A 6685-nucleotide genomic window follows, 5' to 3' on the forward strand; every position below is an offset into this window, starting at 1 on the left:
CCTTGGCACATCTCACATGGACCCCAGGGTCCCCACCTGAGGACACAGAGGAGCTGGGGCCTCATATTCTAAAGCCCACTCCCAGTCTGCGCCAGTCTGCGCCAGTCTGCCGGAGAATCTCTCCCTCTGATCCCCCACCAGGACCAGCAGGTGTTGGGCTGAGATGCGGTGGTGGGGGGGTGGGTGGCCACTAAAGGAGGGGTCAGTCCCCACTGCTGAGGACTTGAGTCTCTTCATTTTCAACTGGACCTCAGGCCACATCCAGGACAAGGGGAGAAAAAAAATACTTATTTTTAAAAGGAAATTGTATTCCACTCGAAACTGAGTGCCCCTCCACAAAAGGAAGATAATTAGACAAAAGCAAGGAAAGCCAAGCCGGGCTCTTGAACCTCACCATCTGCTGCCTGTGGAACTCGCCCAGGTCCTAGCACGCACCCCGCTCGGGGCAGCCAAGCTGTTCTCCCAAAAGACCAGAGCGGGGCTCCTGTGGTTCTCTATGAAGGCTCCTGGCCCTAAAGTCTAGAAAAGTTCCTCTTCGCCAAATACCCCTCCAGCCCATCCCTGTCCCCTCCAGCCTCCACACACCAAAGTCAGGAGCCCAGTGGAGGCTCATCTTACATAGCATATTGAAGAAAATCAATCACCATTTCCTTGCTGGGGCAGGTGTAGTTCTAGAGTTTTAGACTTAGGAACTCAACTAGTGCAATAGCCCTGTGAGGTACTGTGGTTACCCCCATTTTACACATAAGAAAACAGAGGCACAGAAAGGTGATTTAACATACCCAAGGTCACACAGCCAATAAGTAAGTGGACAAGCCAGGATTTCATCCATTCTCCATAAGCAGAGAATCAAGGCAGCGGCTGGCCAGAGTGTCTGACTGGCCCAGCCTCCTTCATACCAGCAAAGCCTCCTGTGTGCCTTCCCTGCCTAACCTGCCCTCTCAGCACCTGCTAGGTGGAGCTCCTGGTTTCCAAGTAACCAAATTTTATAAGAGTACCTTTACATTTGACTCTTACACTGATCTTCATATTAAACCCATTTTACAGAAGAAACTGAGACCCGGGGAAGCTACACGACTTTCACAGCCAGAAAGCAACAGATTGGGGCTCTGAGCCCAGGAGTTCAGATGCTATACTCCCCTGCCTTTCCCTTTCCCAAGCCAACAGCTTGAGAAGACTCAGCCTGAAGGCTTCCTCAAGTCCTGAGTCCAGCCAGGACGTGACACTGGCTCCCCAGCCCTCCAGATGTGCCTGCTCATGCTTCCCCTGGGCTTGAGCTGTCTCCCCCACAGGCCGTGAGTTTTCCTGCCTTTGGGTGTCCCCATTAGTCACAGTCTGTCTGAGAGCCCTCAGATTATCTGAGTGAGAACAGAAACAACTTGTGGTGTTGGCCAGGTCGCCCGATTAATCAGCTCAGGCCGGAGCCTGCCAGAGTGTGGTCAATGCCAGAAATGATTATTCTCAGAACCACAGCCTCCTGCTGCCTGCAGCTGTCCCGGGAGAACCTGACTCAGCAAGGGAGATTCCCAGAAGAGAAGCTGCCCACCTGTGTGAGCACTGGGGTGCTCTGTCCTAGGAAGCTCACAGTGACAAGGGGCAAGGGCAGGGACAACCAGCAAGAGGAGACTTGGGCTGAGCAGGGACACATGAGCTGGCACTGGAGTCAGGGAGGAAGTAGAGACTCATTCTGTTGTTTGGAGGATAGAGAAGAGGTTTCCTCTGAGGCTGGCCAGCTGTGCTCACTGGAAGAAGGGACAGGAAAAACAGTGATTTTTTTAAGGTAGCTAAATCTGTGCACATTCCCAGGTCCTCACTGGTTCCTGCATTGGCGTGAGTCTGCAGCACAGGGGCATCTAGTGCATCTGCTTCTGCGTGCGTCAGTCTTGGCAGGAAGCAGGGACTTTACACATGAACGGGGCTAATGTGGATGGCCAGCTCCCGGGACTAGCTGGGTGGGGAGCTGTTGTTAGTCCTGGGCCTTCAGGAGGAAGGGAGAGAGGAGTCGGGGAGAGACTCGGAAGGAGCTGATGTCTCCAGCAAAGGGCGGCAGCTAACCCAAAGCCACCCTGGGTGAGGGACTCACTCCTCCTGAGTCCCTGCTCTCCTCCCATCTCCCACTGACCCGCGTCAGCACAAGCCAGAGTGCAGGGAGCCAAGGGGATGTCAGGCAAATAAAAAGTAGACAGCACAGTCCTGGCCTGGGGCAGGAGCCTCCTTCAACCTTCCTGTGGCTGCCAATTCTGCAGGTTGTCACCAAATTGGATACCTGGGACATGCAGCAAAGGAGTTGTCCTCAGGTTCTGCCTTTAGGTAAAATGCCAAGAAAAAGCCCACAGGAGACGGGGAATGAAGTGGAGGCCAACGTCACCGACACCAGGAGTGGAGAATTTCTGACCATGTCTCTGGAACCCAGCCCAGAGCCAGGGAGGATTTCTGTGGGCGAGAAAGATGGTTATTAGCGCAGCATTTCAAATCAGCATTCCAAGCGCATGGGCCATAATTTACCTTTCTCCAGGCCCAGGAATGTTCTGGAACGCATGCTTCCTTTTCACTTAGTGAGCTGTTTCTTGTTTTTAAAGATGGTGAATGCCAGGTTCCATTTACAAAACAACAAATTCTGCTGTTCCTGCCAGGACGGGTGGACGCCTTGACACCAAGTACCAGAGCGAAGCCCAGCCAAAAGAATGAGCAGGCAGGGCCGTGTATTTCTTCGCCTTTCCAAATCTAGCATTTTCTTAGGGACAGAGTGGTCAGAAGTGCCAAGCTTGATTTCCAGCAGCCAGTTCCATATCTTTGAGGAACTGGAAATAAGAGTCATGCTGTTCTGTCTCTGAAAAGTGAAGCATGAATCAAAAGGGACCTTATTTTAAGCGTACTTAGGCAGCGAAAGGGGCTGGTTGCGTTTGGACATCTATAAACAGAGATCTTGGAGCAGAGAAAGAGAGGCAGGGAAACAGGCCCACGGTGTCCGCCATGCTGCGCCATCTCTCGTGGCCGCTATTCTGTAGATGATGGGGCAGGAGTCTGCAGCGTGGTCTTTTAAGGGTTTACTTTGTCATAATGTTTCCACAGTCGTGTGCGGGGCCCCTGAGAGTCAGAATCCTGAATCAGGCAGCTGACAAGAGGGGTTTTAAACACCCCTCTTCCTCCTGCAGGGACAGGACCAGGCAGAAGCTGAAAACTGCAAGAAGCAGCTTCAGGATCCAAATCTGTGATGAGTCCGGCCTCTCTCTGTCCCTTGGAAACAGAGTGGCCTTAGGGGATTCACAGAATCTGTGTCCTGATCTGTGAAATGGAGAGAATAAAACTGCTTCTTGCTGGGATGGAAGGAGGTCCTGCATAACGCTAAGGTCGCAGTAGGGGTTCAAGACCTAAAAGGGTATTTGGAGAACATAATTCCAAAAATACCATCAGTGATAACAGCTAATACCTACTGAGCCCTGGTGTGTGCCGGGCATTGAGCTAAGGGCTTTACCTAGTTTAACTCATGTAATCACCTGAGCCCCCTTTTCAAGTAGTGTTCTTATTTCACAAAGAAATGGGCACACAGAGGCAAAGAGACCTGCCCAAGGTCTTCCTGCCAGTCAGTAGTGGAGCTGGGATTCAATTTCCGACACTGATTTCCCAAGCCAAGCTCTCAACTACATTCAGCGTGGCAATTTTTTTTTTTTTAAAGCAGACGGATATTTTCAGGCATGAATAGTTAATCCCCAAAACCCCACTTGCGAAGATTTTGTAAGAAGGAGATTTCAAAATGGGGACCAGAAGAGAAGGCCGATCCAACCTCTGAAGGTGCCTGTTGAGAGACCGCTGGCTGGTGCCCAGCAGGAAAAGCAGACCCTCCTTGCTCTCTGGGCTACTCTTCCTCCCCTGGCCCCTCCTGCTCCCACTGCCTCCCCCTGCTAGGGGACCTCCTGCCCTCTAATGCATGGCTACCAGATCTACTGGGAGACTCACCTAGAGGCCAGGTCAACACCCTGAGCCACAGAGGGGCCAGCAGAAGGTAAGACTCTGCCTGGTCCAGCTCCCTGGGCCCCTCCAGCCTGCACTTGCATTCACTGTCCGTCTCACCCAGCCATCTGTCCTCAGACCAACCCACAAGCTCCTGCAGACTCTGCAGTGACCAATTCCAGACATTCATTTCACAAACAGGAATGGGGTGCCCTGCTATGAGCAGGGCACTGGGCCCAGAGCAAGGGCCTTGCAGACAGAGAGCCGTGTGCCAACAATCCCAGCACAGAACCCTGGGAAGGGCGCCATGGGAGTCCAGTGGGGCTCAGCTCACATGGCCTGCGACAACCAACAAGGCTCCTCGGTCAGGTGACTTCTGAGTCTTCAAACTGGGGCAGGATTTCAGGCAATGGCAAAGGAAGTCTTTTGAGGGAGAAGAGCCACAGGAGCCAAGACATGAGTTGGGAACGAGCAGCAGGTACTGAGGAAACAGGGAAGCATGGGATAGGATGCAGGTGGAAATGAGGGCTCTGGATCCAGCTGCCTGGTTTGAATCCCAAAGCCTCCATTTCATACCTGTGTGACTGTGGGCAAATTATTTGACCTCTCTGCCTCAGTTCTCCACGTGTAAAATGGGAGTAATGGTAGCATCTCGTTTTAGTGCTTACAACAGTGCCCGGCACTCAGTAGATGCTCAATAAATACTAGCTGTAACTTTTGTTACTACTATTACTTGTGGAGCAGAGGGCACTCAGGCCTCCTTGAATTCTCAATCAAGCCAATTAAGAGTTCTACTGTGTGATCCCTGGACCCCCTCAGGCTCTGCCTGCGCTGGCGACACCCAAGTGAATGCTGAAAGGCCACTCTTCTCCCAGCTTCTCCGTGGGTTCTCTCTGTGGGTTTCCCAGAAGAGGCCAATGACAGCCGCGAGCCCTGGGAGCGCATATGGCTGGAGAAGGGCCCTCCTGTTTGGTTTGGTTTTTGTTGTTGTTGTTTGTTTTTTACACCAGGCCCACTCTGAGGCCCACGCAGCGCTCCGGAGCTGTGGCCAGGTCAGGATGGAAGTGGTGCTGGTGGGGACGCTGGACCTTCAGGGCAGGCGTGCGCGAGCCTCAGCCACCTTGGCCGCCTTGGCAGGCGCCTAGCCTGTGGCCTGCGGTCTGTCGGTGTGACAGGCAGGGCGTGGACTGGCAGGTCTGGGTGTGCCCGCGGGTGGTGGGAGCGGGAGGAATCGGGGCACAACGTGGCCCGGGCTTCCTGAGGAGGAAGGGACCCGCCGGCGTCTCCGGCCACTCCTGCCGCCGTGTGCGCGCTGGCAGTCAGGGGGCGCGGGCGCCGCGCAGGGTAAGCAGCCGGCGTTCCAGACTGTCGCCGCGCAGGTACGTGTCTCCGGGAGCCAAGCTGGTCCCCGGCGCGCCAGGCCCGGGAAGCCGTTTGGGAGCCGCGGCCTGGCCGCGGGCTGTGGCGCCAGCTGGGCGCCTTCTCCGGCGAGGTCCCGAAGCGCGTCCGCCGCGTGCGCGCGCGGGGCGCGGGGCAGGTGCGGAGCCGCGGGGGCGCGCGTGCGTGTGTGCGCCCCGGGGCGGAGACGCGGCCGCGACCACCCGGGGTCTGTTCCCCCTGAGCGCCGGCGCGGCGGGTCCCTCTCCTGGTGGAGGGTGTCTCCACCTGTGGTCGCCGCCGGGGTTAGCAGCCACCCCCACGGCTGGCTCCGTGGCCACCTGGTAATTACTTGCCCCCAGGAAAAGTGTCCGACCGCTAACCTTCGTTTCCCAGAGCTCCGCGCCACCGTGAGCCAAAAATTCCTTTCGGGCTCTTCCTTTCCTCCCCCTAAATCTGCGCGCTGGGAGGAAAAATCTGCGCGGCCCCTTCCCGAAATCAGAACAGGCGGCCGCCGCCGAGGGAGGGGAAGAAAGCTCCCGTGAGTGACTAGTCGGCAGAAGGAGGGACCTTGGTCGCTGGTTGGCGGGGGACCCCCAACTCTGGCGATCAAATGGCCCAACTGAGAACACAGCGGCGCCGGTAGTCCTCCAGTGGCCCAACCCTGACTAGTGGCCAGATGCACCAGCCAGGGCGCGAGCTCTTGGGGATTTAGCAGTGGCAGAGGAAGAGCACTGACTAGGAAAGGACCCGGGGCTGTGTGGCTTTGGGCCGGTGGCTGGCAGTGGCTGTGAAAGGGAGGTAAGAAATACTAACCATGGCCACCTGGTAGAGAGAGGAGAAAGAGGGCGGAGGGCCTTGAAAGGATACAAATTTGAGATGCGAGAGTCATGCTTCGCTTTTCCCCATCCCCACCCCCCCTCCCAAAGCCCAGGTCAGCTTCCAAGAGGGAGGAAGGGAGGGAATTCCGGAGCTTGACAGTAGAAGCCTTGGGTTGTGCGAACTGGACTGTTTGCAGTCCAGAGCCCAGTTCCAGAAGCAGACGGCCTACATTCAGATCCCACCTAAGTGCATGCTGAGCAGGTGCTCTACCACCCAGCTACATCCCCAGCCCAAACTGCCTCTTTCGAAGCTTCGGTGTCTCCTGAGAAATGGGTAGAGCTCACTTCCTAGGGTGGTCATGAGATCACGCAGGTAGAGTTCTTACCTTGAAAACCTCTCCATGCCCCTAAATGTCAGCTCTGAGAATTCTTGTTTTAACTATGATATTGCACCCTGCTGGGTAAACCTCACTGTGGGGAGAGAAGACTCACAGGAAGCAGAGTGGAAAGTAACTAGCCTTCTGTGTTGACGCACT

This window comes from Callospermophilus lateralis, chromosome 3 (genome assembly GCF_048772815.1).
Source record: "Callospermophilus lateralis isolate mCalLat2 chromosome 3, mCalLat2.hap1, whole genome shotgun sequence".
Classification (NCBI taxonomy): Eukaryota; Metazoa; Chordata; class Mammalia; order Rodentia; family Sciuridae; genus Callospermophilus; species Callospermophilus lateralis.